At 37.4% G+C, this 27,807-nt stretch overlaps 1 protein-coding gene and 1 long non-coding RNA gene across 6 annotated transcripts in view; one reads left to right on the plus strand and one right to left on the minus strand.

Moving 5' to 3' along the window:
* Window positions 1-1,924, minus strand: part of LOC137006961 (uncharacterized) — a 2,181-nt gene extending 257 nt beyond the window's left edge. The window contains exons 1-3 of the long non-coding RNA XR_010892545.1: window positions 1,308-1,924; window positions 1,123-1,206; window positions 1-516 (exon numbers count right to left, since the gene is read on the minus strand). The exon at window positions 1-516 is cut by the window's left edge and continues 257 nt beyond it. This is a non-coding gene — a long non-coding RNA (uncharacterized lncRNA). The remainder of the gene's footprint in view (window positions 517-1,122; window positions 1,207-1,307) is intronic.
* Window positions 1-27,807, plus strand: part of daam2 (dishevelled associated activator of morphogenesis 2) — a 97,778-nt gene that overhangs the window by 10,974 nt on the left and 58,997 nt on the right. For 4 of the 5 annotated variants that reach the window (XM_067368518.1, XM_067368521.1, XM_067368520.1 and 1 more), the window contains exon 1: window positions 16,377-16,565. The exons of the other annotated variant lie outside the window; for it this stretch is intronic. The gene's annotated coding sequence lies outside the window, so the exon portion shown is untranslated. Of the gene's footprint in view, window positions 1-16,376; window positions 16,566-27,807 lie in introns of those variants that run through there. 5 annotated transcript variants of the gene reach the window in all.

Here is a 27,807-nt window from a genome sequence, read left to right on the forward strand (position 1 = left end):
TCTCAGTTTGACTGAGAAAAATGGAAGAATTGATAACTTTTAAATGAATTGGACATATTATAATTTATTCATTGAGAATCAATACACAATATTTGATGCATAGTATCAGTAAAAACAGCTGAAATACTATATAATCTTTAAATTACAACTACATTAACTTTCACTAAAATACTTAAAATCTCTTAAATATATCTAAAGATTCTGTATGTAAACATAAGAAGTAAATTCAAAATTAAATAACTGGAATTATTAAATACAATTATTTGACTAGTTCTTGGACAATGGTCGTTGAGATCTATAGTTCATGTCCAAGTTTTTGTAGCTCCAACTTTAGCTTAGTTTTTTCTAATTCTAGTTTTTCTATTTCTAATTTTAGTTTAGTCTCTTCCAGTGTTAATATTTCATATTGCTTTTCAAGTATATTGTTCATGGTTATCTTGCTTGTAGTGTCTTTCTGTGTGTCTGTGTCTGAGCCATGTCCCACAGGTGCCATTTGGGTGCTGTCCAAATCATCTTCTTTACAAAAAAACAAACAAACAAACAAAAACAACAACATTAGCAAAATTAGAAAGTTTTGTTGTACTTTTTTCTTCTGCAAAAATGCACTACATACTGCATACTACTTACTACATACTAAAGTTTACTTGTAGTTCACTAATTTTAGAAGAAAAAAAAACTTTTTACACACACGTTTACTTAGCTATCTAAATGGAGACACTGCATAAACTTCTTTTGTTTTTAGAAATAGATAGTTAAACATGTTATAACTATATAACCCACACCCTAAATCTACCCATCACAGAAAATGTTCTGCATTTTTACAAATTACATTTTTTTTATAGCCTATATTGACAAAAAAATAATATAGACCTATTGACAAAAGTAGTCTTTGATTATATAACCTATAATCTGAAAACACTGTCCTCAGCAAATAGTGATTGCATAAGCACTAACGTTACAATGGCATTACAAGCTACTTTCCCTGATCTGTGTCCACTTATTATTTTAAACACTGTTAATCTGTTTTTAACTTAAAAACTACATCATTGTAAGGAATAATAGAGGATTAACTAACTTGGTAACTTATAACTCGCGGTTTAAAGACTGTAAGCATAACTTTACCTTCGCTTTGTGTTGTTTGGTCCTGGCTCGTCACAGGCGCTTCATTGTTTTCAGGGACCAATGTTAAAATCACCTCGCAGTCTACTAGACGGTAAAAATTGGTACTCAACCCAAAACAATAGTACAGTTTTTTTTTTTTTTTTAAATCAAGCAAAAACAATAACTATCGAAACATTGTTACTCACGAGACTGTTGAAGCGGAACTGATGCGACAGCGGTATCCTCCCCCGCTGCAGGTAACGTCCGCCCGGATACTCCGCTCTCCCTCCCCCCGGGGATTCCCCAAAACATCGGAGATTCCTCTCCATATATTTCAATTATCATTTCCGTTGTCCTTTTCAATTTAGGATTTGGTCCCCCACCTGTTGCAGGGTTTTTTCGCTTGAATATTTCCTTTTTTGCCTCTTGGACCATATTTTTAAAACGTTTCTGAACGTCTTTGACGGATCGCGAGACAGACGGGTTTACGCTGTTAACTTTTTCAGTTATTGTTGTCCACGCCTTGTTTTTTTTGCTATTGGCATTGTAGTCGCTAAATTTATTCATTAAAGTGGATTTGGAAGCATTGTATTCCTCCAAAATACAAATATTTTCAGCGAAGGAAAATTGTGACGAGCGCCCACTGTCGGCCATTTTGTTTAAGTTGTTCAGCGTCTTATTTTTCCCACAAAGCAATGCAATATAGACAGTCTTACTTAAGACTGCTGTGTGCTTATTTTATGCAACGATCTTTCTTCAGTGACTTTAGTTAGTCAGACTATTTCTAAGCCATTATCTTAAGACTGTGTCTATGTTTATGCAACCGGCCCCAGGACATACTGCATGATTTTTGGCTGTCCCAGACTAAAGATTTCCATCCTGAAACTATCGTGGCGATTTCTGTGATCATGGCTCTTAATCGGTGGTCCTATGTCGTACAGTTAGAGTGGTACAAAGATGGCCGTTTTCCCGGTCTTGCGACCAAAGATAGCCTATGATCATTTTCTGACAGTGTCAGAAATTCAGCATGATCAACGCACAGTGTGCTTGCTGCTACGGCCTACATCTACTGACCGACCAATAAAAATGCAACATGAAGTCAATGCGACATAGCGCTTTTCTTCGTCTTTCGTTGCTTCCTTTTTATTTTCAGTTGTAGTTGTAGATTCAACATAGTGTTTTGTTTATACTAGCTCATGCTGATGACATGCTCTTGTTTTATTCTTCTATAGAAACTTGCATCGTTGTCTAAGAGTCAACAGGTGTCATCATCGTACAATCGACATGCATGTCATACCCAGGTTTAATAGATCCATGTCGCACAGTGTGATTTGTAATGATCTTATAGGATTGCTAAAATCGTGCAGTGTATCCCGGGCTTAACAGTGCTTACAGTCGTGTCGATGTGTGTGGAGAACGTTTACTCAAACATGACTACATGAATATTCAGCATATCGTATTCACACACATTGCACTGGTGGCAGTACTGCATGTATGAATTCAGTTTATATACGACCTAGTTGAAACCACTCACCAAGAAGGGGGCGTAGCCTAGGCATATTCGGGAAGCCAGAGGTCACTTAGCTTGAATGTCCTTGCATAGACATTAAGTGCGAAAAGATGGGATTTCTAGATTATGAAACCTAGCAAATGTAGCATCAGAAGCCCAACCTGTGGCCAGGCAAATATCCTGAATAGAAATACCTCCTTCCCAAGCCCACGAGGACGCCATGCCTCTAGTGGAATAGGCCCAACCTCGAGTGGGAAAGTCTCAGCTTGTGAAGTGTAAGCTAAAGCAGTCACCTCCACAATCCACTGAGACAGTGGCACACCCTTAGTACAGCCTCTGAAACAAAGAGCTGCTCCAACAGACAAAACTGGCTCCATCACGGTTCCCTAAAAATGTTTCTGCAATCATACAGTATGGGAGTTGTTCGTAGTGATTAAAAAAAAAAAATACAATTAATTCATTATTCATTTATTACTATGGCACATACATATCTGATTCAATCATGTATCATGACTCCACCACTGTTTTTTTTTGGTCAGGGATCAGCTGTGTTTAGTTTTTGTTGTTGTTTTTTTAATGCTTTTTTTCTATGACAGCCCTCCCTCTTTGCAGAGAGGGGCTGTGGGAAAATTCCTACTCTGTCCGTGAGAGAAACCACCCCATTCTCACAGAATTTCCCAGGGGCTCAGTGTGCTAAGCCAGAGGTCCAACTTCTCCCAGTAGCTCCTCGGGGTGGCAGGGGTTCCAAAATTCAGCGTCTCCGGTCAAGTCAAGTCACCTTTATTTATATAGCGCTTTTTACAATGTAGATTGTGTCAAAGCAGCTTTACATTGATAACTGGTACATTATTTTGGCTGCACAGCAGCTCTTAAAGAATAGTGTCAATGTAGGCAGATCAAAGCACTGTTGAATATCAAATGTCAAGTCAAATGTCAAGTGTCCCCAACTAAGCAAGCCAGAGGCGACAGCGGCAAGGAAGCCAAACTCCAACAGGTGACATCAGGTGGCAAATAGGTGTTAAAATGGAGAAAAAAACCTTGGGAGAAACGGGTACATCTAGTGTTATAGGAAGTGTTACCGGTTCCGGCTGATCTAATATATGCAGCCTAATAATCCTTTAATGGATCTGAAAATATAAATTGATAATATGTTATATGTATGCCAGGTTAAAGAGATGCGTTTTTAGTCTAGATTTAAACTGACAGAGTGTGTCTGCTTCCCGAACAATGCTAGGAAGATTGTTCCAGAGTTTAGGTGCCAAATAGGAGAAGGATCTACCGCCTGCGGTTGATTTTGATATTCTAGGTATTATCAGCTGGCCTGAATTCTGAGATCGCAATAGACGTAAAGGACTATAATGCTTTAAGAGCTGGCTTAGGTACTGGGGAGCTAAACCATTTAGTGCTTTGTCTGATCCCATCAATACAACCGCTTCAGCTCATACAGTGATTTGTCATAGTATACACTTCTTGGTAAAAAACTTTGGGCAAAGAAACATACAGATATGCCAGGAGATGACTGAAAGGACATTGCTGCACTATACAGCAATGTGGCGAAAACACAGATATGTGGAATCCTAAAGGGGTCTTGAAGGACAAAAGAGGAACAATGTGTTTTACTGATGCATAAACTGCAATAAACCATTTTGCGAGAAAGAATGTCGAACTGTGAGTTCTGATTACATTTTACTAATCACAGATTAGGCATAAGAATTAACATGGTTACTACCTGTACTTACTAGTTACTACTTACCTAGCATTACGTTTGGGTCCATATCTTTCCATAAAAGTTAATTTGCACTCATCCATACATGTTTGCATATATGTTTCCAAACATCTCTCAACTAATGCTGTAAACTATACAGTGGAACCTTTCAGTTGGTACATTACTGTAATATTAGGTTAAAATTAAGTCCATATAGGATTGCAAAAGGGCTGAAAATTTCTGGTAAATTTTCTGAAATTTTCCAAAAGTTTCTGAAACTTTCCAAAAATCCTGGAAAGTTTCTGGAAACTTTGCAACCCTAAGTCCATGACTTAAATCGCACGTAAAAGGCTGTTTTTTATATCAACTGTTTCTACTTTAGTTTGTTACTCCCATTTAAATAGTGGCTAGATGACAATATTGTCGTCCCATCCTTGTTAAATTATCTTTTTAATACAGTGAATATTAGTAAAGTTCCTTTCAGCTGATTCTGCTTCAGAACCCAGAATTTACATTGTACATCAAGTGACAAATTCACATAGTACCACAGTACAGTACCTAAGCTGAGGTAGATGGCCAAACCTATACTGTCTGTGTTTTGTGAATTCTTATCTCTTTGAAATCTGAACTGTAAAGAGGTAAACCTGCAAAAGAAAGAAACAAACAAGCTCATTGGTTGCTCAATGGTGTATCTTCACTTTAATCTTTGATTTGGTGTTTTAGGTATTTTCCATTTTAGCACTGGTATTCAGCGAGAAATATGTATGTTTGTGACCTAGTTGGTTTTCCTTTTCACATAGAATGGACAAATGCACTATTGATTGGATCAGTCTGATAAAGCCAGATGCACAGTAAACTGAAGAGATTTTAGTTTTTCATCTTGTCATGATAATGCACATTTTACTCAACCATTGCAGACTAGGTGTGTCATTTACAAGACCTATCTACTGTATATTGTGGGAAAGAATGGGAAAAAAGAACAGACACATTTTTTTCAAACTTTCAGTTTCATTTATCTATTGTGAGTTTGCTACAATTTTGAGCTTTTTGTCTAAAGCTGAAGAAACAGCTGGTTAAGCTTGTACAAAAGGTGTACAATGATGCTCTAACATCCAGAGGGAGTGTAGACAAGTAGAGTTAACATGATCTTTCTCATGATACAGTTGGATATTGCAGTTGCATGGAGATGCCTATTATAGACCTACTGAGACTTGCTGACCAACAGGGTTGAGTATTGTTTGAATTTGAGCTATTCTGATTCTGCATATCGATTTAGATTCTAGTAAGATAAAAGCATTTAGTCAAACATATTTATTCTGTTTCATTTGTTCTTTGATTAACGTTGATGACAGACTGCAGCAAGTTTATTAGGCTGCTGTCACTTTAAGATCTCATGCAGGATCCAATTTACTGTTACACATGCTTTTTCATTCTCAACTGTTTACTTTCACTTAAGACAAAACAGGATATTTTCTTATAATTTTGTGCGTTCAAGTGCAAGAAGATGCATACAAGAACTCAGTTGAGTATTACGCACTATGAGAGGAGGTTTTCTGTGTGAGCGCTTTGGATGTGTGCGCTAGTAAACAGCGTGCATTGCGAGTGCAGAATTTAAATCTCTTTTGCATCGTCTTGTGCTTCAAAGTGGTTTAAAATCACATTAAAATGCTCACACAAGAATCGATAAGCGTAATTTTAATTCAGATTCCTGACCGTAAAGTATCCGATTTCAGAATTGGAAACGATTTTTGATTCCCAACCCCAATGACCAGTAAGTTCAATAAGGGCACCATCTTGCCTGTAACAAACATAGTTGCAGTTTACTATGAAGCTGGTGTGGACAAACTGGGGTCATGTCATTTCAAAACAAAGTTTCTAAAGTAAACTTTCTCGTGTATGAGACTGGACTGGGCGGAGCATACAAAAATATTCATGAGTTTCCTGTTTCATATTAAAGGATTAGTCCACTTTCAAATATAATTTTCCTGATTAATTTACTCACCCCATGTCATCCAAGATGTTCATGTCTTTCTTTCTTCAGTCGAAAAGAAATTAAGGTTTTTGATGAAAACATTCCAGGATTATTCTCCTTATAGTGGACTTCAATGGCCTCCAAACGGTTGAAGGTCAAAATTACAGTTTCAGTGCAACTTCAAAGGGCTTTAAACGATACCAGACGAGGAATAAGGGTCTTATCTAGCGAAATGATAGGTCATTTTCGAAAAAAATACAACTGTATATGCTTTATAAACACAAATGATCGCTTTGCACTTGCTTCCGCTTTCTGTAATCTTCAAAAAGCTTACGCTGTATGTCCTATGCCTTCCCTATTCAACTTACAGAACAAATGCGGCGCCAGTTCCGTTTTTTTTTTTTTTTCGTAAGTAGAATAGGGAAGGCGTAAGAAGTACAGCGTAAGCTTTTGGAGTAATCACATGAACACACTGGAGTGCCATTTTATAGTAGTTATAGTATTGTAACTCTAATTTAAGGAGACACTTAAACTTTTCATTTTATATAAATAAACTTGACGTGACGTGACCTGACTGGATGGCCAAATTGCAGAGCTCGTACAAACATATTGATATTGCTATGATCAGATGCTTTTTTAACTGCTGTTTTCTCACCATGTATTTTGTTCTTGCTTTTTACCCCTAGGCAAGAATGGAAAAAAAACTTCACCATAAGTATACTGGGGCCTTTATTCTGAAAGCTTACATTACACTCAGTGAATAGGCGTGATTGAAGACCAGTCATCCACACGTTTCTTTTTATATCCTTTTAAGGAATCTCAATTGCACAGTAGGGACGTCACGGTGAGGAAATTTTCACACCAGGGTTCGGTTTTGAATGTGCCCTCGTTTTTCACTTTTGCTTTTAAATTTGTGATCACGCATACTCTGGGTATAGGGAGCAGTGGTACTGACCACACATTTTACAAGATAAGATATTTGCCATGCTCAGGATTTCTTGTGAACCAAATGTTCCGCCATCGTCCTGTCAGTCATCTCCTTACTATCATCATGTGATAAGTGAAAACTGACTCCTGCTGTAGTGTGCTGCGACTCTGCAGCTCGTGCTGTATGGAGCAGAGACACTTTCAGTTTATAATTGTAGCATCCATTTTCCAATTGAACCAAATGGTTTTTATTTCTATAAAATAGAAAAAATGACAGTGGGGTACGACTGAACACCGTGTAACACTGACTACCGCAGCAAGCCTATTGCACAGTAACACAGCACATCTTTTGAAGCGAAAAAGCAGTTATTGAACAATGAGAACTTTCTCTCTTTTCAGAGTTGTCTTAGTATGTCTATTGGTAATGAGGCTCATTACTTTGGCCTTAATCTCCAGTAACTGGAGATTCCAGTTACTTTTGCTTCTTTTACACTTGAGATTCCAAGTGGACTGTTTAAAGGTGCTCAAAAATTTTCAAAAATTTTATTTACCTCGGCATAGTTGAATAACAAGAGTTCAGTACATGGAAAAGACATACAGTGAGTCTCAAACTCCATTGTTTCCTCCTTCTTATATAAATCTCATTTGTTTAAAAGACCTCAGAAGAACAGGCGAATCTCAACATAACACCGACTGTTACATTACAGTCGGGGTGTATGCCCCCAATATTTGCATATGCCAGCCCATGATCGAGGCATTACACAAGGGCAGCCAGTATTAATGTCTGGATCTGTGCACAGCTGAATCATCAGACTAGGTAAGCAAGCAAGAACAATAGCGAAAAATGGCAGATGGAGCAATAATAACTGACATGATTCATGATAACATGATATTTTTAGTGATATTTGTAAATTGTCTTTCTAAATGTTTCGTTAGCGTGTTGTTAATATACTGTTAAATGTGGTTAAAGTTACCATCGTTTCTTACTGTATTCACGGACACAAGAGTCGTTGCTATTTTCATTTTTAAACACTTGCAGTCTGTAATTCATAAACACAACTTCATTCTTTATAAATCTCTCCAACAGTGTAGCATTAGCCGTTAGCCACGGAGCATAGCCTCAAACTCATTCAGAATCAATGTAAACATCAAAATAAACACTGTACTTGCGTGATTAGACATGTTGCATGACGAACACTTTGTAAAGATCCATTTTGAGGGTTATATTAGCTGTGTGAACTTTGTTTATGTTTAAGGCAAGCGCAAGCTCTTGGGGCGTGGAGCACCAGATTTAAAGGGCCACACACCCTGAATCAGCTCATTTCTAATTATGCCCCAAATTAGGCAGTTAAAAAAATGAATTAAAAATAATCTATGGGGTATTTTGAGCTGAAACTTCATAGACACATTCAGGGGACACCTTAGACTTATATTACATCTTTTAAAAAAAGTTCTAGGGCATCTTTAATGAAATGTGCCATTCATTTGTGGTGAGTTTTTCAGACAATCCAACCTTAAAGAGCAGTGCAATGACCAATTAATCAAAAAGGCTAAAACCCCCAAAATACAGCATGTTCTTCTTGATGTGTGTGCGCTTTGTCTTACCGCTGATGCACATCATGTTTACATCATTATGGTTAGTTGCTTAAGTTAAATTTTGTCCTTGTAAATATGGAGTTAGTTTTCGTATTCATAGTTCACTGTTACTATAATATTTGTATAATGAAAAAACAATTCTCTGAATGTACTTGTACTGCTATGACCTCTTAAGCCTTCAGTGGTTGAGGACATGCCTGGCCAGAGCTTCCCTGACTGCAGTTTACTTCTCTTCCAGGATGAATAAACATGGAAGGGGTCTGTTATCTGCATCCAGGAAGTGTAGAGGTAAACAATGTTCTGGGGGCAGGAATTGGTTTGTGTTTAAGAGACTAGGCAGTGCTTCTCACTGTTCGTTTGGGATCATGTGGAAAAAAAAAAATCAACCTAGGCCCATCGGAAAAAAACATACCTATACATATAATTCACTGCACTTTCCAGTTGAAATAAACACTAGAGGCAGTAAAACACCAACAACTTTTAATCATTTTCACACAAATTATTATAGCAGGAGCAGATTAATAAAGACTACCATGTTATGACCTCAAAACACTTTTAACAGAGCATGATTTGTAAGCTAATACATTGCATCACAGAACCAGCTCCATGGCTTTTCTAAGCTATACACCTGGTACACTTGCGAAACAAGAGTTTCTGTGAAACACGGGTCATGATAATAGAGCTCAAAGACTTGAAGAAGCAAGCTAAAATGACATGGCTGCTTTAGCACATGTGTTTTACATTGTTTTTTGTTGTTGTTGTTTTTTTAAACATTATCGATTCGATTTTGGTTAAATTTTAGTGTAGGTGGTATGTCACTACCATGATTTGTACAACAGTCAACGTAAACCTACATTGCCAGATTCCCATTCATCTGTTTCGAATAAAACTGAATACGCTTTTAACACCGTTCACTGGAGATTTCACTTTGAAAGTGTTGCAAAATCTTCAAGAAGAAACATAACATATGAAAAAATTAAAAATCTAGTTTATAGAGTGTCACTGAGTCTTTAAGATGGGCTTGCATCTCCTTTTTCTCCCCAGAAACACTGTGTTCTGGTGTGAGGCCTTGATTCATTGCCAGGTTGCCAGGGTAATTTGCTGCAGTATATAAACGGTGAGATGTTTTGGGAGCTGTGGGGTTTGGAGCAGGAAGTCTTACGCATTCTTTATCTCCAAGCCTTTGGATGTCACTCAGGCAGCACATGGAGCAAATTCAGCACGGCATTTCCTCTTTCCACTTCACCTTCAGGAGAAAGAGAGCTTTCAGGAGAAACCATTCAAATGATCCTTTACAAACCGCCATATACGACTCTTTGTGTTAAATCAATGGGAGAGACAATTGCAGGAAAATGTTCTTTCCTAATTTCATCTGCAATAAGTATATGCCTTTATAACTCCAAGTAAAGACCATTGAATAATCAGTCCAAGCAGGATGTAATGACTGAATCTGACTTGGGGTCAGCTTGGCTTGGTTTTTGACTGAGCCACAAACCAAATGAACTACTTGCACTGAGCTTTGTGACGTACCTCCGTTTTCATAAATCGCTGCTCGATAGTTACTGGTTATGCATGTTTTAAATGTGCTGTAGTAGTTAAACACCACTTATGAGAAGATTTACAAATAAGAACATTTTCAGAGACCGTAGAAGAGATTTTTTGTTTAGGGAAACTAATGTTTAATCAATGATCATTAATTTTCTTTAATAATGTAATTGAACAAACTTATCGATGGCTAATTAAGCAAGGTCATCATTAGTTTTGAGGTGCGTGTCGGCTCATGCGCAAAACACGTGCAGTAGGCACAAGGAAAAATTAAGCAAGTGCGCCATAGTAATGCTTGAGATTATTTTACTTTAAATGAGGATAATGTTAATTGCAAACACTGTGATTATGTTTTAAAATACAAAAAATCTATGAGCACCATGACATGTCATTTGAAGAAGGTGCATCCATCGGTCTCCGTGACAGGATATGAAACTACACAGCTGACAATATCTTCCATTGTAGCTGGGTAAAGAACTGAGAACCTGTCAGAGAAACACACCTCAAACCTAAACGAGGTCGTAGAGTTATGGGACATCACAGGGAAAGATATAGCCTGTGTCCACAACAACGCACAAATAGAGTGGCAGTAAACAATCAAACGTATGTCAACTGGGATTCTGTGCTGTGCTTTGCTCACAACTCTCCGTAAATGATGGCTTTAACTACTTACATGGGTCATCGCAGCTGCTGGAATACTTACTCAGCACATCAATCACAGTACTATAGCTACCAAAGCACAGGTACATATGAAACTTCCACTGCATTGCCTGATACAATCCTGCATCACTTTCAGCCTCTTCCATTCTCATCTTATGAGAAACATCTTATGAGAGGACAGTGCTCGGGTTTTGGAGTTCAAAGCAAGAGTGCGTGACTCAGTGGCACAATGAATGAGAGGTGTTTTGAGAAACATCTATATAAAAAATCATTACATAGTGGATGCGCCTCCTATCTCTTCAAATCAATTAGGTTCACTCTGGTCCACTACCATCAAAACCATCCATGATGGCAACAATGCTGAATGCCAGACACAAATCAGAAAGGCTGGCTGCCAACGCAAAGCTGCGCAAAATGGCATCCGCAGTGGTTATGATTGAGCCACAAAACAGAAAATACAAATAGTGGGGATACTGGAAGTGTACAGCAGATCCAAGCTGGAGGCGGCGATAGGAAAAGTGCCCTTCACATCCTTCTCGGATATTACAATAAACTGTGCTTTAACGACTCAGAAAGTTTCTTAGAGAACAGCCTCCTTTGCTTGACACAATTCCACTCGATTGGTGGAAAGTGTATGTCACCAGATTTCCCAGATTGTCCTGGCTGGTAAACATCTGCCCCATCAGAATGTGTTTTCTGCAGCTGGCCTGACAGTCAACAGACTTCGCACAAGACTAACCTGGAAACATATTACCATGTTAATACCATGCAGAGTTCTCACAATAAATGTGTCAGAATTTGAAAATAAAGAAAAGTCAAGTGGGATTTTGCAAATTTTTACATTAAAACACATTAAAAAACATGTAAAAAAAGTTTACATTAAAAAAATACATTAAAAGCATCAAATCCAATCTGTTTTATTCTGAATTTTCATTAAAGTTTTCTGTGACTGCAATAAAACGAACCACATAACACTAATTTTACATTAAGACGTATGAATGAAGTAACTACAGTAGAATAAAGGTCAGTTAACTTAAAAATAAATAAAATCTTAATCGTTATGGACATTAACACACTATAAACAATTCTACATCACTAAACCATTGACCATAACCTACATTAAGGTTGCAACAATATCAAGTTTTTGACATTTATAGTGCAAAATAAATGAATATTTTTGAGGCAAACCAGAAAACTTTCACATCTTGATTGCGTCACATTTAATCGTGTGCTTTTGGCTGGAACACACAGGTATTGGCAAGCCAACCTGCGCAACCTGAGAAAGTTAACCTGGTGCTTTTTCCCCCAGGCCAGGGGATTCTCTTCTCCATTTTCTGGTGCAGTTAAGTAGATGTTCAGTTCTGCTTCCACCACATGATTAAAGTTAGAAGGTATTTCTGGAGACAGAGGAACTCTTGAAATAGCTGCTAAGTGTCTTTACTTTCAGAGATAAAGCTGCTTCTAAAACCTGTGACTTTGATGATCTTTTCTCCCATAGCATTCAAAATACATGGCAACCATGTTACTTAAGTCTTAACCACTGATCTATATATAGATCAGTGGCCTTAAAAAAAAATTCAGAACAGAAATGAATGCTCAATGTTTCTTCATATAGAAACCTTAATAAAACCAAGTGCCATTTTTTTTTTTTGCCTTTCTTGCAGCTTCTTCCATATATGTCATCATTCTAGTCTTTATGGCTGGGATGGTGTTTTGACTGATGTAGTTTGTTTTGAAGCGAGGATCTACTGATGTGACATTCAGAAGATCTTGAGTGGCTCAAATGACTTTGTCTTTGATTGCTCTTGTGAGATCTGTGTCCTGATCTTCAGCGAGAGTCTAGGTGAAGTACCAGCTTAAGATAGGAGGCACTAACATATTCCTCTCCAATAAACACATCTGTAAACTCCTGGAGTGGAAGCAGAGCTTTGTGCATGTATGTCTTGCCATGTCATTGTTAGATGTCTTGATTTCCTGTCTACAGATGCATCTACATGTACATGCTTCAAAGCTTTACATTTGCTCCAGGACTCTTGCAGTCATTTTTTTTTTTTCTTTGGTTCCCCATCTTGTTAAGCACTCTGTAATCTACTGTGGCCAAGAAGTGCAAAACAAATCACAATTATGAAAACAACATGAATCCAAAAACATTTAAAGCTGAAGCTGCATTATGATTGGATAAGAATAAACGAGTGATGTAAATTTTAATGTTAGCAGGCCATCCCAAACCAGTGTACTGTAGAGTCACGTTGCAAGACCCGGAGAACCCAACAGGCACAGCTGGTTTCAATCAGCACTCCCAAAAAAAGCACAAAGAGCTCCCTCATCTACATTTTGCAGTCTCTCTCACTGTTATTCACTCTCTGTGTTTCTCCGTCTATTTCTCCTCTCAACCGCTACTCATATCCTTGACTGAAAGTTTGCTTCTGGTCAGAGATGCAATAAGCTTTCCTTCCAGGTCCATACACACACATTCACACACACACACAGGCACGCACACGCTTCTTCGTACTGAACTATTTTTTTCTCTACGTTACAGAATCCCACAGCATTAACCTAGTTGGAACTTTTAGTGCATAGCATTTAGCATAGTGGTTCCCGGTCAGTTTTTTCTATGACTAATGCCAGTATATATAGAGTGCAGGGTGGCCGGTATTTTATTTATAACTTAACAATTTAATAATAGAAAATAAGATGCATAAATATGTGTATGCTAACAGAACACATTCTAGTAGGATATATCAAACATGATGGACTTTGTGTCTTTTCAAACTTGCTGTTTCTGTAGGTCAGCATATCAATGGCTATACAAAGTGTATTCATTGACGATTAAGAGGTTTGTGTGTGTGTGTGTGTGTGTGTGTGTGTGTGTGTGTGTGTGTGTGCTTGATTTCACACTGACTTTTCTAGTTTGACAGGTGGACTGTCTAAAATGAGAGCAATCTGTAAAAGCTTTGAATCACAGTTGAGAATGGATGAATTTCAAAGCCTTTGGAGGAGCAAGAATGTAAAACTGTGAGATAAGAAATGAATTAGAGTTATGTTTTCTAAAGTACATACAGTATCATAATAGTTGTATGTGTCATTTAGTAATATTGTAAATGCCACAAAGCAGTTTCAGTGAGGTTAACTGGTGCTACTTTAGTAAGGCTTGAACTGAACTCTTGAATGGTTTGAATCTCTTGAGACGACACTGTGGAAACAGTAACAGCTTGTTATTTTGTAAGATAAACAGGAAGTGAGGGTTTGTTTCATTTTGAAGCGAATCAGTGCAGAGTCATATTTGGTAAATTCTGTGGAGTTTTAATGCGTTTACAAATCATACATGCGTTTAAAGAAAGAGCTAGTGTTTGTCACAATACCAAAATTACTGATATTGGTACAGAATACTGAAAAATTTCAAGGTTCTCTGTTCTAATTTCATTACCATAGCAACAACTATTAGAACTCAGTTCCTTTCACTATATAACTTTTTGAAAAAGAAAGTTAAATAAAAAATGCTCGTAACCCCACAGCTGTATGATCAATTAAGTTAAATGTGGGTACACACTGTCTTTGGAGAAAATTCTTACATTTTAATCAAATGTCACCTAGATAACCAAACAAACATATAATTCAAATTTCAGCAGGTTATAATAATATCAGATCTGATTGGCTGATCATTACATATAATTTAGATACTTAGAAGGTGATTAAGCTGTGTATTAAATTTGATGAGAATTGGTCACAAGGTGGCGCTATAACATTTTCCCCTAATACCCCTGGAACCTTGCAGTTTTTTTTATTTTTTTTATTGCTTACACACTAAAGGTAGTACTTGAGGCCCACTCAGTGAACCCATTCTCTCGTATACCTAATCTTCAGACTGCAAAACTGCAAGCACATTATCTGCTTTACACTCAGTTTGCAATTGTAAAGCAAACTTTTTGCAAAACGCAAAAGACACATCCATCAAAACTAGCAGGTGTTGTTTCATTTGGAAAACACTGCAATGGCACACTTATTTACCAATTACCTACACCCAGTGACCATGTGTGAAAACACTTACAGTCAAACCAAAAGTTATTCAAACATTTTTGATATATAGATCGTGGATGAATATCATTCAGAATATTTCATCCAGTTCCTTCTGCTTGAAGACTGTCCACCAGAGAGAGCCACAGGTCAAGAAATCCCTTTAGGTCTCATAGATTAAAATCTATGTAGTCATAAAATGCGTAGAAATCCAACAGACAACAATTAGTTTGCAAAGACATCTGCAATTTTCAAAATTATTATATATCATTAAATGTTATTTTAATTTGTGTGTGTATATATATATATATATATATATATATATATATATATATATATATATATATATATATATATATATATATATATATATATATATATATATATATATATATATATATATATATATATATAATATATATTGAAAACTTTGGTTTAAAACGGATTGTATTGTTGTCCAATTAAAGAGAAAATTGTTGTCTTTTAATATAATACATTCTATAAAGAGACACTTAAAGACTTATACTGGATTTAAAAAGAGACATGGCAATTGCATCACTGCATTGTCCACAAGTCTATAGGCTATATTTAAAATTTAGAATCTTTCCACACCCTCTTAAATGAGCTTACACATTCTTTCCTGTCAAATGCTCAATCAGAGTGTTATATATGCACCATAAAGTGGTCAGTCTAGTCAAGTCACTTTTTATTTATATAGTGCTTTTTTACAATACAGATTGTTTCGAAGCAGCTTTACAGTGAAAACAGGAAAATTAGCCAATGCAACAAAGTTTGTTTCGGCTGTACAGCAGCTCCAGAAGAAAATAGTTTCATTGTTTAGCTTGTGTCAGTTCAGTGTTGATTTTTTTTTTTTTTTTTTTCCTGTTGTAAAATTCAAATTTAGTCATATACAACATAATCTGTTGCAATGTTGACTTATATAATAAGGATGTGTAACAGTGTGTTCTTAACATGTTTAGCTGAGATTTGGTGGGTCATGCACCCCATTTACATCAGATAAAAAAAATAAAAAAAATCTCAACGTTGCTCTGGTGAGGACATACATGAATATAGTTCCCATATCTTCAGCATTTTTCTCTGACAGCCTGGGTTGGGAATGTGAAAATGGAAGGCTGTAGCAGGACTCATTCCCTCTCACTCCATCTCTTCTCATGCTGGTTTACAGATATACGCATGCATGCTGTCATGTGCTAAGCCTGGATTCCAGAGAAGTGGAAAGGGAGGGGATGGAGAGAGAGAGAGAAAGAAGAGAGCGATGTGAGAGAGGGAGGGAGCAATGTCAACAGCTTTGATTCCAGCACAGTCAGCTGAAATCCAGGCTCTGGCGCAGTAGCACTCTGGTCGCTCTGGGTTGGAAGTATCATTGCAGATTCAACAACATTTTCAAATAAAAGAAAAGGAGAAGCAGGTCTGAAAGGACTTCATGCACACATTTAAAGGGCACTAGGAAACATTCTGGCTTACAGTGAGTAGGGCAAGGATGGTATATCTGAAAGGGCTGGTCTCTGAAGTGGGTGAGTACTTGCATCCTTCCATTCTGGTGCATTTAATGGCTAAAGACCTTTTTACAAGATCTTAAGTGCTTCAAAGGCATTATAAGAAGCAGGATTATATGAGGACTGTAGATGTAATCTGTCTGTCAAAAAGGAAAGTGTACAGCTGTTTTCATGCCTGTGACAGCGCCATGACTGGCATATCCATATTTCGCCGGAAAAGCATGCTGTGAATTGAAGAGTTATTAATTTTGAATTATTAAAAACTCTACTTCTGATTCATAATTTCTACAGCATCTGATCATATATCACAGACCAAAATAAACCTGCTAATGTCCTGATGTTGGGATATTCTGTCATCCACTGGTTTCTGACTTTGGGAGAATCTCCAAGTTTCTGTTATCTGAAGTCTGAACAGCTTGTCTGTTCCCTTGTGAGGGCGTTTGGTCAGTCGTACATTTTTGAGATGGTAAGGATGGAGTTGAACACTCTCATCAGGAAAAGGCTATAACAAGAATATATCACAACCTTGAAATGAATTAAGTGCGGTCTCTCGCAAAGATGCTCGTACTGCTCTCAATCATCAGCTACTAGCTTTGGCAGCAGACCTATCTGTTGTTCAAACATGTTGTTCTTGGCACAGCATGTTTACAGTTCACATGAGTGGAACCAAGTGACATGGAACGAACTGTGAATGTCAGGACATTAAAGGGTCGTTAACGACATTTTCTTTTTGTCTTATAATGTTTCCTGAGGTTCATTTAAAATTTTTATTAGGATTTTTACATCAAAACTGTCATCATTTACAAATTTTAGGCCACTTTAGCCCCCTGATTTAAACACTCAATGTCTCCTTTAAGACTTCAATGTAAATGCCCATTGGTATGTTTGTATAACATCTTTGCATATGAAATAAGTATTACACGTGGAGCTCTTTTGAAAACTTTTACTGCATTTAAAATGTTACAGCTGTCAAGACTAACTAATTGTAAAAACTGTTGATTATAGCATTATATTTAAGTATACTCCCATTGCATTAAAGGTTGCAGTGCTCAGTGTTGTAGCTGATCACAGTCTATTGATGACTATTAAGTCAAGTCAAGTCACCTTTATTTATATAGCACTTTTTACAATGCAGATTGTGTCAAAGCAGCTTTACAGTGATAACTGGTATATAATTTTGGCTGCACAGCAGCTCTTAAAATGGTGTCAATACACAATGCAGTGATCTTGCCATTGCAACTGAATTTCTGCACTCTCACAAATAACATAGTGGTGACACAATGTAAATATTCATTGTGCAGTGTAGACTGCATCATTGATTATAACAAATTTTGGCAAGTGTGCTGTACTCAGTGAGCTTGCACTGAAATGAAGTAATTGACAGCTCCAGTGATTATAAAGAAAGTGCTCTTTGCCGTCTTTCTGTATATAATTTATTCACAATTTAAATAAAAAATGATTTTCATGCTACTAAGAGGAATGATGTGAAGTCACTGGCTTGATTTACTAAATAAACAATTTTGTGACAGAGAGTCTGAGTTACTTAGTTCTGACATATTTTAAAAAGCGTTGATCACAGATTAGGTATTGTAATTAACACGGTTACTTACATGTTGCCGCATTACTTTTAGGTCCATATATATATATTTTCCATAAAAATGTTTACCACTTAAGATTAAATAAAATAAAATAAGTATTGATACTAATACTGAACCAAGGCAAAAGCCTAAAACAACAGGACAAGTAACTGAATAATAGATAACAGAACATTTGTTTTTTTTTTATTATTATTGTAACATGATGAGATAGAGATGTTTGCAACATTAATAAAAGGATCAAGACAAAAATTAAAGTTATTACTGCCCTCAACTGCATCAAACTCTAATGGTGAAAATGGTTCACTTGTTGCAAAAATAATATGGTTAATTATGTTATCGCATTAATTAACCTGTCATTTAGGGGTGAGTGATTAAACCAAAATCTTATTTCACGATAACATGTATCTCAGTATTGTTATTTTTTTGTTTTGTTTTTTGATATTAAAATAAGAATAAAAATACAAACTATAGGACAATTACAATATAAGAAAGTTAAATAAAATAAACAGTGCATTATTTTTATTTTTATTTTTTTCTCAGGTACAGACTATTTAAGAGTAGCATGTAGGTATGAAACACTACAGGGTTATTCAGTCAAGAACAGTGAGTTTTCTTTTGTTGTTTGATTAAAATTAATGCAGCAGGAGGTATATTAGGCTGCTGTCACTTTAAGACCCTAATGCATGTACTGATACACAATCAATTTTCTCTCAGTGGTTAACATTCACTTAAAGGGTTAGTTCACCCAAAAGTGAAAATTCTGTCATTTATTTCTCACCCTCATGTCGTTCCACACCCGTAAGACCTTCGTTCATCTTTGGAACACAAATTAAGATATTTTTGGCTCAGTGAGGCCTGCTTTGCCAGCAAGACAATTAAAACTTTCAATGGCCAGAAAGCCAGTAAAGACGTATTTAAAACAGTTCATGTGACTACAGTGGTTCAACCTTAATGTTATGTAGCCAAAAAACAAAATAGCAACTTTATTCAACAATATCTAGTGATGGACAATTTCAAAACACTGCTTCATTAAGCTTTGTAGCTTTACGAATCTTTTGTTTTGAATCAGTGGTTCGGAGCGTGTATCATACTGCCAAAGTCACGTGATTTCAGTAAACAAGGCTTCGTTACATCATAGGTGTTTCGAAATTTCTGGGGGGGGCGTGACTTTGGTTTGATACGCACTCCGAATGCAAGCCACAGTCATCGGATTTTTTGAAAAATATCTTAATTGTGTTTCGAAGATGAACAAAGGTCTTACGGGTGTGGAACGGCATGGGGTGAGTAATTAATGACAGAATTTTCATTTTTGGATGAACTAACCCTTTAATAACAATACTGACTGTGTTTATGCGAACACTCGCCAATGCAGGCATTTTGACTTTCTGTCTTTATTCTGTTCTGTCACAAGAAGCGTGAAATAGAACTGAAGTCTGGATCGCAAATCATCGCGTTCTGTGGTGGCTTTCTGTCACTTTGGGCACACTGCTTGAAAGTGTGCCATCGATTTGGACTAAATATAGAAAACAGATTGATGTCCACTCGCTACAGGATGCTCAGGAATTTGATGTGGTGCACTGTGTGATCAGGTTTCTCTCACAGCCCCAGTGACATATGGGAAATGCCCTGTAAAGTCTAATGGAATGTTAAACATCTAACAGCAAACCAGTGACTCTGGGTATAAATAGTGTCCAGTTCATATCAGTCAATGATCTATTTGTGGGAGTTTCACCAATGGTATTGTCTGCTTGGGAAAAAGTGGCTCATTAGTACTGAGTCCTGAATTCCACCTAATGCCTGAATACTGTAAACATCTGTACTGTCTCTGACAGGCTGACTTTATAAACAGCTTGTTTATTGCAAGGCTTTTAAGGACGGATACTTCTGGGGAACCTGGAGTGTGGAACGCTAAAGATCTGGAAAATTGTTCTGGATAGTATTGGAAGACTTGAGGGAATGATTAAGTCCGGTTGATTAATTTACACCACAGGTTTTAGTTGGCAACTTTTCACTTCTAAATTTGTTTATGTGAAAATGCTTAGAATATAATAGTCTCTTTCAACCAAGAGTATGTTTTGAATTTAATTACACAGCAAAATACAAAATTCCTAATATTTTGAGCTATGGCAGAAAACCAGATGAAAAAGTGTGCGCCGTAATTCTTAGTCAAGTCAAGTCCCGTTTATTTATATAGCAAATTCATGGGTCAGTTTCAAAGAAACCCTGTGGAAAAAAGACATTGTATGCTATGCTTAATAGTTCACAATAGGGCTGCACGATATATCGCATGAGATTGTCACACGTATTTCGTCAGTAAAGCCGGTTCCCTGATTACCGCTAAATCGCCATCGATTTAGACAGAGCCGTAGTTCACTGACAAGCTACGCAATATCGTGTTCATTATCGAAGGCGATTCATCTGTGATATGAACGCGATATTGCGTGGCTTATCAGTGATCTACGGCTCTGTCTATTAAATGCCGCTCCATTTGAAAGCAGGTGATGGCGATTTAGCTGTAATCAGGGAACCGGCTTTACTGACGAAATGCACGTGACAATCGCATGCGATATATTGTGCATCCCTAGTCTATAGGCAGGAACACATCAAGCCGATGGTCGGCCGTTGGGCAGTTTTTGTTCGTTGACCGACTAAGTTTTCTCAGTGTGTTCCTCACCATCAGCTGAAGTTGGTCCTCGTCAGCTTTTTTTCGGCCAATTCGACATGTAGAACCGGCGTCGGAGCTCGTCGGCCCGCCGTGCCATCTGATCATTCTGATTGGCTGTTCAACTACTGCCACCTGCTGGACGTGCTACTTGGCTGTCAATCGTCGGTTTGGTGTGTCAGGACAACTTTGGACCCAGACGCTGCCGACGTGAACCAACCCTGCAGTCTGCTTTCGTCGGCACTGGATTGTCAGTGTCTGCTTGGTGTGTTCCTGCCTATAAACACATTCTATCTCTTTAACCAGAACTATTGTTAGAATTACAACCAAAAACAGCATTCAATCTTACTCACTCTCTCAGCACCCTCAGCTAAAATGAAATTATACTTTTATATAAAACTAAAACCGCTAGTAGATGGCAGCAACTTTATTATCTTTTTATCTTAATGAGTGAGTCATTGAATCATTCAATCAAACAGTTCATTCAAAATGGCTGGTACATTCAGAGACAAAGCAAGTTAGGGGCACTTCTCATTTCTTATTTGTGCATCCTCATCCTTAGGATGCAAAGATGGGATGCAAGGAAAGAAAATGAGGACGGATGAATCGAAGAATCTTATTTCAAATTGGAATATTCTTGATCACTTCAAAGCATCATCAGCTGCGTTTGAGAGATCTGCCCTTATGTTGTTGAAGTTTGGCTATTTAAGAAATTCGAAATAAATAATAAAGCAAGATACCCTGTCGAAATATGAGATGTAAACTACAGTGGTAGACTGTTGATTCAATTCAGTTCAATAACAGTGTCAACATTGTCAATCAATTATGAAATGACTTCAAAATCAGAATATAAGTGACATTAATCCAGATCATTTCAGGTCAAGTTTTGTTCTCATCTGATAGTGTCAGTACAGTCAGATCTATAATATTTTCTGAATATTGTTTGTCTTTTAAGCCCCAAATGAGCAAGCCAATGCCGGCAATGGCATGAAACCAAAAGTCCATCAGGGACAGTAGTGGGGGAAAAAAAGAACCTTGGGAGAAACCCAGGGGCCAGTTCTCTTCTGGCATTAAGCGAATTCCTTCATGCATCATGTGTTTTTGTGTAAACACAGCATTACTCTGCAGGTCTGTGTTAAAAATGGAGACCACTGTGTTTGGCATTTTACTCCTTCAGACAGTGTAGCTTGGATGAATTTCCTACTTAAATGTAAGTCGATCACATCCTTGACCTCTGACTTCTATAATGCCCTCTGAAGTCTTCATTAAAAGGAGAGAAACACGACAGCTGCATTGTAAACTGCACTGTCAAACTGACTTATTGAAATTTGTAGTCTTCTGTTTTAATCGTAAGGATTCTTGTTAAAGTGAGTGAGTTCACAGTGACCAAAAGCAGATGTAGACATGGTTTTAATTTATGAGAGAGAATGAATGAAACAGGGTTTATCAACATTCTTTGCAGATCCTTGCTTTAGTGGTTTAGCAGAATTGTTTTAAAATTTCAGAAAGGCACAATTAGAAGCTCTATTAGCAAATGGCCAGTTGTTTGTCATCTATGAGAAAAAGGGCATCATTCTTTAAATCTAATTAAAATGTCTATTTTACCCAATAAATGTGTTTTTATGCTTATTACAATACCGTATAACAACTTTATTAATGTTACTCAGTCCAAAGAGTTGAGTCTGACCCATTTAAAATCAACAACAATAATGTCAAGTTGTTTGGATGTAAATTTGAAAGTAATCAGGATGTTGGCAGTGATTTATTTAGCTGCCAGGGTATTGAATACAGAATCTGCATCTAAAGCTGCATAATGTTTAATGCAGCATAGTACACAAGATTTACAATTACAAAAATATGAAATTATAAAAAATATTTTGCGGTCATTAACAACATTTAAGGGACCATTCACAAAGCATTATTGCCTCTGTCTTTCTATGCTATGAAGCAGACAACTGCTTGGGCTATGTGTAACAGCTTGGAATAGATTTTCACTGTGAAAGTTTTGAATGCTCGTGTAGTCTTTCTCTTATCTTACGAGAGGAGAAAGAGGAAGTGATTTGGAGAGAATAGAGGAGAGATAGGACGGGTTGGGTTTGACCATCTCTGTTGCACGTAGGCACTTAAAGGTCCTCCTTTATAGATGTGAAATACTTTGCCTTGAAAACTCAGATCATGCCACTGGTTAAAGACCTTTCTGTAACTCAAACCATAGATTATTGTGCTGAATGCTTTCAATGCAATATAAGTCACTTTGTATAAAAGCTTCTGCCAAATGAATACATGACATGTACATGTGTTTTTCATTGGCTTGAAATATGGTCATCTATCAGTTTTGAAAAATAATCTACATAACTACAGTGTTTAGTTTTAGTAAGGCAGTTTTGTGCGCACGTTATACTAAAATGTCTCTCTGTATGCATGACAGGCATGTGATTCTGTGAGTCAAAGCAGATGAGATAAATCAACCCATGTTTGCAAGCAGTCAGCCAGTACTTTAGCCTTGTTATTTATGTAATGCCCTCTGTTCTTCCATATTCAACTCCCCTCTGCACGCACACACGTGCCCAAAGACACACGCATTTGACACACAACAGCAGTCAATGACCTGTATGCTATATTGACCATTGTCCCATTATGGTTCCATTGTCCCAGATGCTAGCTATGAAACATCAAAGAAAACGTGTTGGTCACATTCTAAATAAATGTTGGACCAATTATTACACTGTGCTGCTTTCTCAATATCTGGTGTAATGTATCTGACACGGTTTAAGAGGGATTTTTAACACTCTTTCACATGGTAACATGGTTAACAAACCATGCTCATGCCATCTTGAAGCATTCACTTCAATGGAAATCAGTGCATTATATTTCAGGTTTAATTCACTACTTTTTATTTGCAACAATCATGTTTTGAAGTGAGCTGCAGTGCCATCTAAGTTATAAAGTGACATTTGAGTGTGTCCAAATACGAAATCATTCCAAAGAGAATTGCTTCGCTTTCTGAAATTTTACAGACTTTAACCAAAACAGCAGAGAAGGCCTAAGTATTTGTTGCAGTTTGAAGTGTCAATGCTAAAATATGTAAAACATCTTTCATTTGAGTGCAGTGAAGGGACTCTGCTTGCTCTGAATACTATGCTTGGCAGCAGAGGATGTGTCAGTGAATAATATCAAAGAAGAGTAGAAAAACAAGATAAAGAAGATGGGGAGAAGACAACAATACAGATTTTTGTAGTTTCTCAATTAAAGGCAGTGTAAGTGATTTGCTTCAAAAACAATATTTTTGTTAAGCTGGTTGGAAGTCTCTTCACATCCCAATAACAATCACTAAGTTAAGTGGTCTAAATGTATTTATATGTATTTCTATCATCAGTGAAATGCGTAGAACCATAAAATGTTCATCCAGTCCCTTGGTCAGAGGGATACAGTTATACTTGGGGTGGTTCGTGACTTGAATTTTTGAATTTCAATGGCAACACTATCAACGCCGAAATTAATCTGCAGCAGTCAGGAGGTACAGGTCAGAGCTGTTTAAGTTATTTACGTTTATTTTCATTGTAATGTCATGTGCTTTGAGAGGTAGTTTAACGCCGTCTCTCGTGACGCTTTTGTTTGATCCCTGCTGTACGCATTCATGTGTTTTGGAGGAGGCGTGGCTTTGGAGACGCTCTGAAGGGAGGGTGGGATCTTATGCTTTCAAAGCTAGCTTTGCTATTGCTAGCCTCTTTACAAAAATTACCTACACTACCTTTAATATGAAGTCATAAAATCTACATGTATAATTATTTTGGATGATTTTTTTTTCTGAATAATTTGTTTAAATTTAAAATTAAACGCACAGTTGTACTCTCTTTTGTACAACACGAAACAGATTAGCATTACTCTTCCCATGATGAACACCGGCTGTCGAGTTCATTTGCAATTTTTTAATTAAAACAATGTAAAATCAATGACATCTCTGTATAGGTGCAGAAAGTTGATACACCCATAGACACAAATTATACAAGAGCACTGCAAAAGGCATTGCAAAGTGTAATCATCAGTTTCCATTGAAGTAATACTGAAGTGGACTGGGCCCCTCGAGTCATGAGAGGACTAGAGATGAACTTGATTGTGAGATTCTGGGCAGGAAGTGTGATTTACTTATCACACCATCCTCCACATTGGCGGACATGTAAGAATGCATAATCCCCAAGCTACTCCGTTGATAACACTCATGCTGAAGGTCAAAATTAATATACAGATAAACAGACACAGTACATTCACACTGCTGTATAAATAATAAACAAAGTGAACCTTTTCAGTTGAAGAAAAGTTCAGTGCAGTGAACATCACAGCTGTTTTTAAATGTATACACAGAAGTTAAGTATTGAATTTATTTAGTTATAAATTCAGTTTAGCTGTAGTACAATTTTATGATGCTACTGTACTATATTGCTTTACTCAAAAGTAAGTGAGCAAGCAAAGTACTTTTAATGTGTAGCATGTGAATTGGCCCAGTTATCTTGTTTATACTTAATTAAAAACTGATCCTCATTTTTAACTCCCATAACATGATACATTTATTCCATTTGGGCTTTATTTGTTGCTGCTCTATTTTTTTCTCAGACACTGGGAGCGAGTGCTATACTGGCTTTGAAGATCAGATGGGGGCCCTCTGGAGAGGGCAACCTCTGGAGAGGGCAACCTCTGATATTATTGCTAAAAACCAGGAGAGAGAGAGCGATAGAAAGAAAATGAAAAGATTCCATTTGGCCACTGTGACAGAGGCGGTTTGGAATGCCAAAGATTCCTTGGAGTTCCCTTGGGTTTATTGTGAGAACATTATGGAATGAATTCTGGGGGAAACGTGCGGGGGAGAGAAGTGTATTTGCATTACATAAGATCCAGCCTGTTATAGAAAGAACAAACAATTATGAGTCAGAGAAATGAGGATTATGTGAAGAGAGAGAGGTGTCTATATGTGTATGTAACAGCAGCAGAAGGAAGTAGTTTAACATTGTGCAAAACATATCATCACAATGTTGTTTTTAGTACATTGCTTTGTGGTTGCTGGAGTGTATTCTGGTTGATTGTTTACTGGCTCTAGTTAAAAGATTCATAATCAAATGTCTTTATGACATTTTTGTCCCTCAATATGGCTGAGGTCGTTTACGTATGTTTCCCTGGCTCCCTGAATAGAGAATGGGATGTTTCCTTCCATAGGTTTACCAAGCTCTGCGTCTTACCCAATGCAGCATCTTTTGTGCTTCAGCCACAAGCCCTTTGAGTCCCTCATCCTCCTATTACTTAAAAGTTGAGGAGAAATCAACTGCAACACCACAACTTGAGAGCAGAACATGGTGGAAGAACCTTAAAGCAGGTGTACATACTGCGAGTTCTGACACTCCGGAGGTCGTGAGCCACTGCACACGTTACGAGTCAGTTAACCTGAGAAACGTGTCAAAGCAGCTGGTACACGGCACGACTACTGCATGGCGAGTCGGCGACAATCGCATGAGCTTTTGTGCTAAACATGTTGACTGGAGTTTGTTGCTATAGGTTTGGATAGAAAAAAGAAAGAAAATAAAAAAACTAATGTGCAAATGATTTGGTGGAAAGCAGAGAACAGCACATCCATTCCCTTCAACAAAAACAACTAGAAAGTGTATTTTGTGTGTTTGTGTCAATTTATGTCCACGCTGTAGGGCTGCAGCCACTGGGCTATAATAATATTCATATATCTAGCATATGACGTGGTTGTGTATGATTTGGCAATAGGGGGCAGCCTATACACTTTTCAGTATATTTAAAAATTGTTGGGAGCTCAGGAGGTGGTCATAATGTTCTTGGCTCGGCACAAAATTCCTCTCACACAATGCGAGCCGTGACCATACGAGCATCAGCGATTTCCATGCGATTTCTCTCTCTCTCAAGAAAAACAATCGCCTGCAAGCTCGTACAACAGCAAAAATCGTACCATATACACAGTGAATTGAGCTACTTTTAAGTTGTTGCCGTGTGTAAAAACGTACAAATTCAATGGAGAATTCAGCCGCCCGATGGAAAAACTTCATTGCGCTGTTTTTGGGTTACTTTTGACTGGTCATTGGGCTAATTTTGTTGAACACACCTTGAACACACCCTCAATCCCGTGTGTACACTCGCCGTTAAAGACATGCTCTATCTTAGTTCACAAAAAGACTTACTGAACCAAGAGCGAAATCCATAGAGGATGCACTTACCAATAAGGCCTGCAAATTACAAATACATTTAAGGAATGTTAAGGCCATCAACCAACTTTACAGTCAGAAATGTCTAAGGGGCTGACTTCAATGGCATAAATGGAGGCCCTGTGAAGCCTTCTAGGACCACAGATAAGCCCCTGGAAGGAACAAAAATCGGACAGAAAGTTCTCATAAATCCTTAAGTAGAGAAATATCTGAAGCAAAAGCACATCTTTTGAGGTGCAAGTTAAAGAAAAGAACTTAAAGTTCTCAACCATCTCATCCCACACACAATGAATGTCTCCCCAAAGAAACACCCTCAACATGAATGTGTTCACTTTAAGAGTCGCCAAGCCACACCCACTTTTGCAGAGAAACGTTCTTGTTAGGAACTCCAGCACTGGTCCAAACTGTGATTATACTGCATCGGGACACAAACAGATTCCACTTTAGAACATACAACCTCCTATTTGAGGGAGTCCTCACGTTCAAAATGGTCTCCTTCACTCCAGGTGAGAGACCAAAGTCCACTAAAGAGCCTCATTCACAGGCCAAAACCAAAGTTTCCACATACTCGGACAAGGATTCCATACTCTGGCCCAAATATTTGCCTTTACCCTGTCCACAACACATTTAAAGAATATACATGAATGAACATCTGAAGGTATGTTGAAAGACACAGTACAACTTACTGAAATGTATAATATCTCTTGTGTAATCGCTCAATCAGTGTTTCAAAGGCGGAAAGACATCAATAAAACAGCTTGTAAACACTGTGTCAGGTAGCATTT

This window comes from Chanodichthys erythropterus, chromosome 18, assembly GCF_024489055.1.
Source record: "Chanodichthys erythropterus isolate Z2021 chromosome 18, ASM2448905v1, whole genome shotgun sequence".
NCBI classification, from domain to species: Eukaryota; Metazoa; Chordata; class Actinopteri; order Cypriniformes; family Xenocyprididae; genus Chanodichthys; species Chanodichthys erythropterus.